Consider the following 13,550-nt stretch of genomic DNA (forward strand, 5'->3'; position numbering starts at 1 on the left):
ATGGAAGTTAAAGAACACCCTACTAAAGAATGAATGGATCAACCAGGCAATTAGAGAAGAAACTTTAAAAAATATATGGATACAGATGAAAATGAAAAGACAACAACCCAAATGCTTTGGGATGCAGCGAAGGCAGTCCTGAGAGGAAAAATACATTGCAATCCAGGCCTATCTCAAGAAACAAGAAAAATCCCAAATACAAAATCTAACAGCACAGCTGAAGTAAATAGAAGCAGAACAGCAAATACCCCCAAAACCCAGCAGAATAAGAGAAATAATAAAGATCAGAGCGGAAACAAACAATATGGAATCTAAAAACATGGTAGAGCAGGTCAATGAAACCACGAGTTGGGTTTTTTTTTTTTTGGAAAAAAAAAAAAAAAAAAAAAGAACAAATTGATAAACCTCTAGCCAGGCTTCTCAAAAACAAAAGGGAGATGACTCAAAGAGATAAAACCATGAATGCAAATGGAATTATTACAACCAATCCCTCAGAAATACAAGCAATTATCAGGGAATACTATGAAAAATTATATGCCAACAGAATGGAAAACCTGGAAGAAATGGGCAAATTCCTAAGCACCCACACACTTCCAAAATTCAAATGGGAAGGAACAGAAAACTTGAACAGACCCATAACAAGTGACGAAATTGAATCAGTTATCAAAATCTCCCAACAAATAAGAGTCTGGGAACAGATGGTTTCCCTGGGGAATTCTACCAGACATTTAAACCACAGAAAATACCTATCCTTCTCAAGCTGTTGCAAAAAAATAGAAAGGGAAAGAAAACTTCCAGACTCATTCTATGAAGCCAGCATTACTTTGATTCCCAAAGCAGACAGAGACCCAGAAAAAAAAAAAAAAAAAGAGTACAGGTCAATATCCCTGATGAATATGGATGCAAAAATTCTCAACAAGATACTAGCAAATCAAATTCAACAGCATATAAAAGAATTATTCACCATGATCAAGTGGGATTCATTCCTGGGCTGCAGGGCTGGCTCAACATTCTCAAATCAATCAATGTGATACATCACATTAATAAAAGAAAAGATAAGTATCATATGATCCCGTAAATCGATGCAGAAAAAGCATTTGACAAAATTCAGCATCGTTTCTTAATAAAAACCCTCGAGAAAGTCAGGATAGAAGGAACATACTTAAACATCATCAAAGCCATTTATGAAAATCTCACACCTAATATTATCTTCAATGGGGAAAAACTGAGAGTTTTCCCCCTGAGATGAGGAACACGACAGGGATGTCCACTCTCACCACTGTTGTTTCACATAGTGTTGTAAGTTCTAGCTTCAGCAGTCAGACAACAAAAGAAAATCAAAGTCATCAAAATTGGCAAAGATGTAGTCAAGGTTTCACTTTTTGCAGCTGACATGATATTATACATCGAAAACCCGATAGACTCCACCAAAAGTCTGCTAGAACTGATACATGAATTCAGCAAACTCGCAGGATACAAAATCAATGTTCAGAAATCAGTTGCATTCTTATACACTACTAATGAAGCAGAAGAAAGACAAAGAAACTGATCCCATGCACAATTGCACCAAGAATCATAAAACACCTAGGAATAAACCTTACCAAAGATGTAAAAAGATCTGTATGCTGAAAACTATAGAAAGCTTATGAAGGAAAGTGAAGAAGATACCAGGAAATGGAAAAACATTCTGTGCTCACAGGTTGGAATAATACATGTTGCTAAAATGTCAATACTACCCAAAGCTATCTACACATTCAGTGAAATCCTAATCAAAATTGCACCAGCATTCTTCTCAAAGCTAGAACAAGCAATCCTAAAATTTGTATGGAACCACAGAAGACCCAGAATACCCAAAGTAATATTGAAGAAGAAGACCAAAACGGGAGGCATCACAATCCCAGACTTTAGCCTCTGCTACAAAGCTGTAATCATCAAGACAGCATGGCATTGACACAAAAGAGACACATAGACCGGTGGAATAGAATACAGACTCCAGAATTGGACCCACAAAAGTATGGCCAACTAATCTTTGCCAAAGCAGGAAAGAATATTCAATGGAAAAAAAGACAGTCTCTTTAACGAATGATGCTGGGAGAATTGGAAAGCAACATGCAGAAGGATGAAACAAGACACTTTCTTACACCATTCAGAAAAATAAACTCAGGGGCCCCTGGATGGCTCAGTCGGTTAAGCGTCCGACTTCAACTTAGGTCACAATCTCGCCGTCCATGAGTTCGAGCCCCACGTCGGGCTCTGGGCTGATGGCTCAGAGCCTGGAGCCTGCTTCCGATTCTGTGTCTCCCTCTCTCTCTGCCCCTCCCCCGTTCATGCTCTGTCTCTCTCTGTCTCAAAAATAAATAAACGTTAAAAAATTTAAAAAAAAAAAGAAAAATAAACTCAAACTGGATAAAGGACCTGAATGTGAGACAGGAAACCATCAAAACCCTAGAGGAGAAAGCAGGAAAAATCCTCTCTGACCTCAGCCGCAGCAATTTCTTACATGACACACCTCCGAAGGGTGTGTCAAGGGAATTAAAGGAAAATTAAAGGAATTAAAGGAAATTAAAGGAAAATTAAAGGGAATTAAAGGAAAAATGAACTATTGGGACCTCATGAAGATAAAAATCTTCTGCACTGCAAAGGAAACAATCAACATAACTAAAAGGTGACTGACAGAATGGGAAAAGATATTTGCAAATAACATATCAGACAAAGTATCCAAAATCTATAAGTAGTATCAAAAATGTATAAAGAACTCACCAAACTCCACACCCGAAAAACAAATAATCCAGTGAAGAAGTGGGCAGAAGAAATGAATAGACACTTCTCTCAAGAAGACATCCAGATGTCCAACAGGCACATGAAAAGGTGCTCAACGTCACTCCTCATTAGGGAAATACAAATCAAAACCACACTCAGATATCACCTCACACCAGTCAGAGTGGCTAAAATGAACAAATCAGGAGACTATAGATGCTGGCATAGATGTGGAGAAACGGGAACCCTCTTGCACTGTTGGTGGCAATGCAAACTGGTACAGTCACTCTGGGAAACAGTGTGGAATTTTTCAGAAAACAAAAATAGATCTACCCTATGACCCAGCTATATCACTGCTAGGAATTTACCCAAGGGATACAGGAGTGCTGATGCATAGGGGCACTTGTACCCCAATGTTTATAGCAGCACTTTCACCAATAGCCAAATTATGGAAAGAGCCTAAATGTCCATTAACTGATGAATGGATAAAGAAATTGTGGTTTATATACACAATGGAGTGCTATGTGGCAATGAGAAAGAATGAAATACGGCCCTTTGTAGCAATGTGGATGGAACTGGAGAGTGTTATGCTAAGTGAAATAAGTCATACCGAGAAAGACAGATACCATATGTTTTCAGTCTTATGTGTATCTTGAGAAACTTAACAGAAGACCATAGGGGAGGGGAAGGAAAGAAAAAGGTAGAGAGGGAGGGGGCCAAACCATAAGAGACTCTTTTTTTTATTTTTTAAATTTTTTTTAACGTTTATTTATTTTTGAGACAGAGAGAGACAGAGCATGAATGGGGGAGGGTCAGAGAGAGAGGGAGACACAGAATCTGAAACAGGCTCCAGGCTCTGAGCAGTCAGCACAGATGCGGGGCATTGAGCTCACGGGGCATCAGAGCAGAAGCCTGATGCGGGGCTTGAACTCACGGACTGCGAGATCATGACCTGAGCCGAAGTCAGACGCTTAACTGACTGAGCCACCCAGGCGCCCCCATAAGAGACTCTTAAAAACTGAAAATAACCTGAGGGTTGATGGAGGGTGGGAGGGAGGGGAAAGTGGGTGATGGGCATTGAGGAGGGCACCTTTTGGGATGAGCACTGGGTGTTGTATGGAAACCAATTTGACAATAAATTCCATAATATATATATATATATATATATATATATATATATATATATATATAATCTAGTTTCTGGGGTGCCTGGGTGTCTCAGTTGTTTACACGTTGGACTTTAGCTGAGGTCGTGATCTCATGGTTCATGAGTTCAAGTCCTGCATTGGGCTCTGTGCTGACAGCTCAGAGCCTGGAGCCTGCTTTGGATTCTATGTCGCCTTCTCTCTCTGACGCTGCCCCACTCCTGCTCTCTGTCTCTGTCTCCAAAAATAAATAAACGTTAAAAAATAAAAATGAAAATAAAATCTAGTTTGTGTGATATAAGTATAGCTACTCTGGCTTCTTTTGACCTTCATTAGCATGAGACATGGTTCTCCATCCCTGCACTTTCAATCTGTAGGTGTCTTTGGGTCTAAAATGAATCTCTTGTAGGCAACACATAGATGAATCTTGTTTTTTAATCCATTCTCTTACCCTATGTCTTTTGATTGGAACATTTAGTCCTCTTACATTCACAGTGATTACCGAAAAGATTGAAATTTAGTGCCATTGTGTTACCTGTAGAGTTGGTATTTCTGGTGATGCTCTCTGGTCTTCTGTAGTCTTTGTTGTTTTGGTGTTCTTTTTTTTCTCCTATCAAAGAGTTCCTGTTTAAAATTTCCTGCAGAGGTAGTTTAGTGGTCATGAATTTCTTTAGCTTTTGTTTGGAAAAATCTATTTCTTATTCTATTGTGAATGACAGCCTTGCCGTATGAAGCTTTCTTGCCTGCATATTCTTCCTACTTAGCACATTGAATATTTCCTGCCACTCCCTTCTGGCCTTCCAAGTTTCCGTGGACAGGTCTGCTATGAACCTTATGTGTCTACCCTTGTAGGTTAAGGACATTTTGTCCCCAGCTGCTTTCTTTATCTTGATATTTTGCAAGTTTCACTGTGATATGCCATGGTGTTCACCTCTTTTTGTTGATTCTGAGTTCCCTATGCCTCATGTACTTGTATGCCTGTTTCCTTACCCAAATTAGGGAAGTTCTGAGCAATAATTTGTTCAAATAAACCTTCTGCCTCTCTTTCTTTCTCTTCTACTTCTGGGGATCCTGTGATATGGATATTGTTTCATTTCATTGAATCCCTTAATTCTCTAATTCTCCCCTCCTGATCTAGTAGTTTCCTTTCCCTCCTCTTTTTGGTTTCATCATTTTCCGTAATTTTATATTCTATTTCACCTATTCTCTCCTCTGCTTCTTCAGTCCTCATGGTCACTGTATCCAGTTTATTTTTCATCTCAGTAATAGCATTTTTTAATTCATTCTGGCTAGTTCTTAGGTCTTTGATCTCTGCAGCAAGGATTTCTCTGTTTTTTTCCAAGGTTTTTTTCAAGCCCAGCTACTAGTCTTATTACTATTGTTCTAAATTCTTATTCAGATATGTTGCTTTTATCTATTTTGAGCAAGTCCCTGGCTGTAATTTCTTCTTGATCTTTCATTTTGACGAGAATTCCTGAATCTTGTCATTTTGTCTAAGTTTCTGTCTTTTGCATGTATTAAAAGCCTGCTATATTTCCTGTACCTGAGAGTACTGCTGTATTTAAAAGGGGTCATACACAGTCCAGGGCACTTTAGAAAGTGTTTGTGGTGTATGCTGTGTGTTCTCTGCTGTTGCATTTTGTCTGCTCTTTCCCACTGTCAGTTCTCTGCAGAGATTGTCTTTGTTTGCAGTGGCAGAGTGTTTGGACCTTTAACTTTTATTTATTGGTTGAATTAATCCTTGAGAAAAAGGGGGAGGGAAAGCCTGATGCTAAAAAAGGAAAGGAAAAGGAACAAGAAAAAGAAACTGAATAAAAATCTGTAAGGCTTATTCCAAAGAAAAAGAAAGGAAAACAAAGAAAAAAATCAGAATAATTGAAAAAAGAAGGGAAACATAATAAAAAAAGCCTGATCCAAAAAAGAGAGAAAAGGAAGTGAAAAAGAAGAGGAAGAAGAAGAAGAAGAAGAAGAAGAAGAAGAAGAAGAAACAACAATGAGCCTGATTCCAAAAGAAAAAAAAAAGAAGGAAGAGAAAATGAAAAAAGATCTGTCTGTTTGTGCATGGTGGGGGACTTGTGCTTGTCTGGAGGAGAGGCCAGCTGCATTGGCGCAGAGTCAGTTGCACTGGCGCAGAGTCAGTCTTGCCCCAGTAAATAAACAGTTCCTAGGTACGGAGGGACAGGGTTTGGTGTAAGTGGGTCCCGTCTTCACTGGGGGCCACTGTGTTTTTTTTCTGAAGTCCTACTATTTTGGTGTTAGTGGGGGGAAAGTATGCCAACTCAATCTCTCCTCCCTGGATGTCAACACCTGCTGTTTAGGCAGCCCTCACAGAATAGCGAGGGAAGTCAGCTCACCCTGCGTCATAACTCTCCTGTGTTTTTTCTTTGGTGCATGGCTGGGATTCAAACCCCAAAGCCTTATAGGACCTGGCACTGCTCGGACCCACTCCCCTCCTCCAGAGTAGAGCCCCTCCACCTTGCTGATGAAAGACTTATGTCTGGCACCTGCTGGGTCTTTTTTCCTTGGGGAAGCAATAAATTCTCTTCTAAAAATACTCCAGGAAGGAGACTGTTCTCTTCCACTGCACCTTGGAGATCTCTTTACCATACTATGCACTCTGTGGCCAACTCCCTCCTTACCAGGAGTGCACACCACAGCTCCACTCTGGAGAAAGTCTCATACTTCCAAAACTTCAGAGTATGAGCTCCAAAAGCTGTTTGGAAAAAAAAAAAGAAGTGGGATAGTACTTGTTCCCCAGTCTGTGGTCCAGAGAGGTTTTCCTCTTGTGCTAACTTGATGCTGCCCTATATCAACCACTCTGTTTCCTTCCTTTTTGTCTCCCCACGGAAAGGGTTCCCTCTCTTCTGCAGCACTGCAGTTTTTCTCTCCCCTTGTTCACATCTATGCACTTCACACCTGCCAAATTGTCTACCTTCAACTGTGGAGATCCTTCTTCCACTCTGAAGATTGATTTCCTGGGTATTCCAAGTGATCTGACCTCACTACAGCAGTGTTTGAGGGATTAGGAAAGCCCAGGATCCCCCTACTTCTCTGCCATCTTAACTCCTCCCTACATCTTCTTTATCCATTCATGTATCATGGACGCTTTGGCTGCATAATTTGGCTATTGTAAATAATGCTGCAATGAACATAAGGGTGCATATATCTTTGAGAATTAGAGTTTTTGCATTCTTTGGTAAAATACCCAGTAGTGTGATTACTGGACTATAAGGTAGTTCTATTTTAAAATTTTTGAGGAACCTCCATAGTGTTCTCCAGAGTTGCTGAAGCAGTTTGTGTTCCAATAGGGCAAGACGGTTCCTTTATAGCCACATCCTAGCCAACACCTGTTTCTTGTGTTTTTGAGTTTAGCCATTCTGACAGGTGTGCAGTGATATCTCATTGTGGTTTTGATTTGCATTCCCCTGATGGTGAGTGATGTTAAGCATCTTTTCATGTCTTTTGGTCATCTGTATGTCTTCTTTGATAAATTGCATGATCATGTCTTCTGCCCAGTTTTAAATTGGATTACTTTTTGGGGGTGTTGAGTTTAATAAATTCTTTATATATTTTGTATAATAACTCTTTATCAAATATATCACTTGTAAATACCTTGTCCCATTCTATAGGTTACTTTTTAGTTTTGTTGATTGTTTCCTTCACTTTGCAAAAGCTGTCTAATTTGATGCAGTCTTGGTAGTTTATTTTTACTTTTATTTTCCTTGCCTCAGGAGATGTACCTAGAAAAATGTTGCTACAGCTAAAGAACAAGAAGAGAAGTTACAGAGAAGTTACTGCTTGTACTCTCTTCTAGGATGTTTATGGTTTCAGGTCCCACATTTAGGTCTTTAATCCATTTTGAGTTTATTTTGGTGTATGATGTAAGAAAGTGGTCCAGTTTCGTTCTTGATCAGGTAGCTGTCACATTTTCCTAACACAATTTCTTGAAGGGACTGTCTTTTTCACATTGTATATTCTTTCCTCCTTTGTTGAAGATTAATTAGCCATATAACTGTGGTTCATTTCCAGGTTTTCAATTCTATTCCATTGATATTGTGTCTATTTTTTGTGATGGTACCATACACTTTTTATTACTACAGTTTTGCAGGATAACTTAAAATCAGGAACTGTGATACCTCCAGCTTTGTTATTCTTTTTCAAGATTGCTTTGGCTGTTTGGGGTCCTTAGTAGTTCCAAAGTTTAGGATTATTTATTCTAGCTCCGTGAAAGATGATATTGGTATTTTGATAGAGATTGTATTAAATCTGTAGAGTATGCTTGGCAGCATGGACATTTTAACAATATTTGTTCTTTTAATCCATAAGAAGGAATATCCTTTCATTGGTTTGTTATCTTCAGTCTCTTTAAAAAATGTTTTATAATTATCAGAGTACAGGTCTTTCACCTTGTTGGTTAAGTTTATTCCTAGGTATTTTACTATTCTTGGTGCAATTGTAAATGGAATTGCTTTCTTAATCTCTTTCTGTTGCTTCATTGTCAGTGTATAGAGATTCAGTGGATTTCTCTACATTGATTTTGTATTCTGCAACCTAACTGAATTAATTTATAAGCTATAGTAGTTTTTTGGTGGAGTCTTTAGGGTTTTCCATATAGAGTATCATGTCATCTGCAAATAAGAAAGTTTTACTTCGTCCTTACCAATTTGAATGCCTTTTATTCCTTTTTGATATCTGATTACTGTGGCTCGGATTTCCAGTAATATATTGAATAAATGTGGTAAGAGCAGACATCCTTGTCTGGTTCCCGATCTTAGAGGAAAAACTCTCAGCTTTTCAACATTGCATATAATGTTAGCTGTGGATTTTTCACATAAAGCCTTATTTCTGTTGAAGATTCTTCCCTCTAAACCTACATTGTTGAGGATTTTTATCATAAATGGATACTTTGGCTTATCAACTGCTTTTCTGCATCTATTGAAAGGGTCTTATGGTTCTTTTCTCATTAAAAAATTTTTAATGTTTATTTTTTTTGAGACACAGACATGAGAGGGGGAGGGACAGAGAGAGAGGGAGATGAAGAATCTGAAGCAGGATCCAGCCTCTGAGATGTCAGCACAGAGCCCAGTGCAGGGCTCAAACACACGAACCATGAGATCATGACCTGAGCCGAAGTCAGATGCTTAACCAACTGAGCCACTCAGGCTCCCCTCATTTTTTAAAAATTAGGTTAGCTATCATACAGTGCAATATGGTTTAAGGATTAGAATTTAGTGATTCATCACTTGCATATAACACCCACTGCTCATCACAACAAGTACCCTCTTTAATACCCATTGCCCATCCAGCCTATCCACCCCCACCTCACTCCATAAACCCTCAGTTTGTTATCTATCATTAAGAGACTCTGGTGCTTTGTTTCCCTCTCTCTTTTTTCCCATTCTGATATGGTCATCAGGTTTGTTTCTTAAATTCCACATATGAGTGAAATCATATGATATTTGTCTTTCTCTGATTGACATATTTCACTTAGCATAACGCATTTTAGCTCCATCTACATCATTATAAATGGCAAGATTTCACTCTTTTAGATGGCTGAGTAATACTCCATTATATAAATATGCCACATCTTCATCAGTTCATCAGTTGATGGAAATTTGGTATTTCTCCATAGTTTGACTATTGTTGATAATGCTACAAACATTGAGGTGCCTATATACCCTCGAGTCTCAATTTTTGTTATGGGCCTGTTCAAATTTTCTCTTTCTTCCTGTTTGAGTTTTAGTAGTGGATGAGTTTCTAGGAATTTGTCCATTTTTTCTAGACTGATCTATTTTCTGGCATATCATTTTTTATAGTATTCTCTTGTAATTGTATTTCTGTGGGGTTGGTTGTGATCTCTCCTCTTTCATTCGTGATTTTATCTGTTTGGGTCCTTTCTCTTTTCTTTTTGATATGTCTGGCTAGGGGTTTAGCAATTTTATTAATTCTTTTAAAGAACAAACTTAGTTTCATTGATGTGTTCTATTCTTTTTTTTATTCTATATTGTTTATCTGCTCTAATCTTTATTATTTCCTTTGTTCTGCTAGCTTTAGGCTTTATTTGCTATTCCTTTCCTAGCCCCCTAGGTGTTAGGTTACGTTGTGTATTTGAGATTTTCTTGGTTCCTAAGGTAGGCCTGAATTAGAATATACTCCCCTCTTAGGACTGCCTTTGTTGTATCCCATAGGTTTTGGACTGTTGTATTTTCATTTTCATTTGCTTCCATTTATTTTTTTTATTTCTTCTTTAACTTACTGGTTAAGCCACTCATTTTTTAAAAAATTTTAATGTTTATTTATTTTTGTGTGATAGAGAGAGAGGTAGAGCATGAGCAGAGGAGGGGCTCAGGGGGAGGGAGACACAGAATCCGAAGCAGGCTCCAGGCTCTAAGCTGTCAGCACAGAGCCCAACATAGGGCTTAAACTCAGGAACCACGAGATCATGATCTGAGCTGAAGTCAGACGCTTAACCCACTGAGCCATTCAGGCACCCCATAACCCATTCATTCTTTAGTAGGATGTTCTTTAACCTTTATGTATTTACGGTCTTTCTAAATTTCTTCTTATGGTTTACTTCAAGTTTCATAGCTTTGTGTTCTGAAGATATGCATGGTATTATCTCATTGTATTTGTACTTTTCAGATCTGATTTGTGACCCAGTATGTGATCTATTCTGGATGATGTTCCATGTACATTCGAGCAGAATGTGTATTCTGGTGCTTTAGGATTAAATGTTATGAATATATCTGTTAAGTCCATCTGGTCCAGTGCATCATTCAAAGCCATTTTTCCCTTGTTGATTTCCTACTTAATCTGTTTACTGATGTAAGTGTGGTGTTATAGCCCCCTAGTATTATTGTACTATTGTTAATGAATTCCTTTATACTTGTAATTAATTGAATTATATAATTGGGTGCTTTCCATTTGGGGTCATAAATATTTACAATTGTAGATCTTCTTGATAGATAGACCCTTTAATTGTGATATGATCCTTTTCTTCATCTTTTCTTACAGTTTTTGTTTTAAATGTATTTTGTATGATATAAGTATAGCCACTCTGGCTTTCTTTTGATATCCATTGACATGATACATGGTTCTCCAACCCCTCACTTCCAATCTGTAGGTTTCTTTAGGTCTAAAAAGAGTCTCTTGTATCACATAAGCAGCACATAAATGCATCTTGGTTTTTTTTATCCATTCTTTTACCCAATGTCTATTGATTGGAGCATTTAGTCCATTTACATTCAAAGTGATTATTGAAAGATATGAAATCAGTGCTGTCGTGTTACCTGTAGAGTTAGTGTTTCTGGTGATGTTCTTTGGTTCTTTCTAGTTTTTGTTACTCTTGGTCTTTTTTGCTCCACTCAGAGTCCCCCTTAAATTTCTTTCAGAGGTGGTTTAGTGGCCATAAACTCCTTTAGTTTTTGTTTGTCTGGGAAAATCTTTATCTCTCATTCTATTCTGAATGATTGCCTTGCTATATAAAGAATTCTTGCCTGCATATGGTTCCCATTCAGCACATTGAATATATCTTGCCATTCCTTTCTGGCCTGCCAAGTTTCTGTGGACAGATCTGCTGTGAATCTGACCTGTCTTCCCTTGTAAGTTAAGGACTTTTTTTCCCTTGCTGCTTAAAGTACTCTTTCTTTATCTGTGTATTTTGTAAACTGGACTATAATACGCCTAGACTTTGGTGAGCTTTTGTTGAACTTCACAGAAAGTTGCTTTTAGATTTTATGCTTTTTAGATTTTATGCTTTTTAGATTTCATGTCTGTGTCCTTCCCCAGATTAGGAAACTTTTCAGCTATAATTTATTCAAATAGACCTTCCCCCCCTTTTCTCTCTCTTCATCTTCTGGGACTCCTATGATATAAATGTTTTCATGTTTTAATATGTTGCTTATTTCCCTATGTGTACCTTCATGATCCATTACCTTTCTTACTCTCTTCAGTTCATTATTTTCCATAACTTTATCTTCTTTTTTTTTATTTTTTTACATTTATTCATTTTTGAGAGACAAAGAGAGACAGAGCACAAGTGGGGGAGGGGAAGAGAGAGATTGAGACACAGAATCTGAAGCAGGCTCCAGGCTCTGAGCCGTCAGTACAAAGCCCGACACGGGGCTCAAACCCACAAACCGTGAGATCACGACCTGGCCGAAGTCAGATGCTCAACCAACTGAGCCACCCAGGTGCCCCATAATTTTATCTTCTATACCACTGATTCACTCCTCTGCTTTATTTATCCAAGTTTTTTTTAATTTCTTTTTTTTATTTTTTAAGTTTATTAATTTTTGAAAGAGAGAGAGAGCAGGGGAGGGGCAGAGAGAGAGGGAGGCACAGAATCCAAAGCCGGCTCCAGGCTCTGAGCTATTAGTACAGAGCCTGACATGTGGCTCAAACCCATGGACCTCATAATCATGACCTGAGCCAAAGCCAGATGCTTGGCTGACTGAGCCACCCAGGTGCCCCTATTTATCCTCGTTTTTATGGCATCTATAAAGGAATGCAGCTCAGTAATAGCATTTTTAAATCGAGATGGCTAGATTTTTTCCCAGTACTAAATAATTTTTACATATTTTTTAAACATTTTATTTAAATTTTAGTTAGTTAACATAGGCAATATTGGTTTCAGGAGTAAAATTCAGTGATTTATCACTTACATAACATACTAAAGCTCATCAAAAGTATCTTCTTTAATACGTATCACCCATATAGAGTTTTGTTCTTTTATCTCTGTAGTAAAAGATTCTCTAGTGTCTTCTATACTTTTTTTGAAGCCCACATAGTATCCTTTTAATTGTTGTCTTAAATTCTAGTTTGGACATCTTACTTATAGCTGTTTCGATTAAATCCTTGCCCATGAGTTGTACTTCTTGTTCTTTCTTTAGTGAGAAACTTCTCCATCTCATCATTGTGTCCATAGAAGAAAAGAAGAAAGAAATAAAAAGAAAGTACAAAGCAAAAAACAAAGGAAAAAACAAAAAACAAAAAAAACCAAAATACTAGATCCTGGGTGTGTTTTTGCTCTGCTTCTTAAGAGAACTTGGATCCAAAAATAAGAAAAAAAGAAAAGAAAAGAAAGGAAAAGAAAATAAATGAAAATAAACAAATATAATGTATAAATATTAAAATTTTAAAAAGTAATTAAAAATTTAAAAAGAATTGAAAAAAATAAGAAAATAAAAAAGTAAGATTACAAAAGCAAAGGATAAAAGTAAAAAGGAAGCTGGAACCTATTTCCCCTAGAACTGAAGCTTTGCAGCACTCTATGATCAGTAGACTTGGTGCTAGGGAGTTTTTTGTGCCGGTCTTCTGGGGGAGGAGCCTCTTGTTCTGATTCTCAGGTGGAATTGTCCAAATGGAAATGCACCTCCAGGGCTCATGGAGGCAGGGCTTGATGTAAGCAGCTCTGGCATCCACTAGGTTGAGCTCCTTTGCCTGCTGAAGCCTTTCACCTTTGATGGGTGGGATCAATATGGTGGTGCCCCACTCTGTAGCCCCAGAGCTGAAAATTCACACCTCTTGAGTCTTCAGGAAAACCTCACAGAAGAACAATCAATCACCCCTCTTGAGTCCCTGTTTCTGTTAGAACCCTGCATTCACCCTGCCAGTGTCCAAGTTTTTATATCCCAGGCACGTGACTGA

The sequence above is a fragment of the Panthera onca genome, chromosome X (genome assembly GCF_046562875.1).
Source record: "Panthera onca isolate mPanOnc1 chromosome X, mPanOnc1 haplotype 2, whole genome shotgun sequence".
NCBI lineage: Eukaryota > Metazoa > Chordata > Mammalia > Carnivora > Felidae > Panthera > Panthera onca.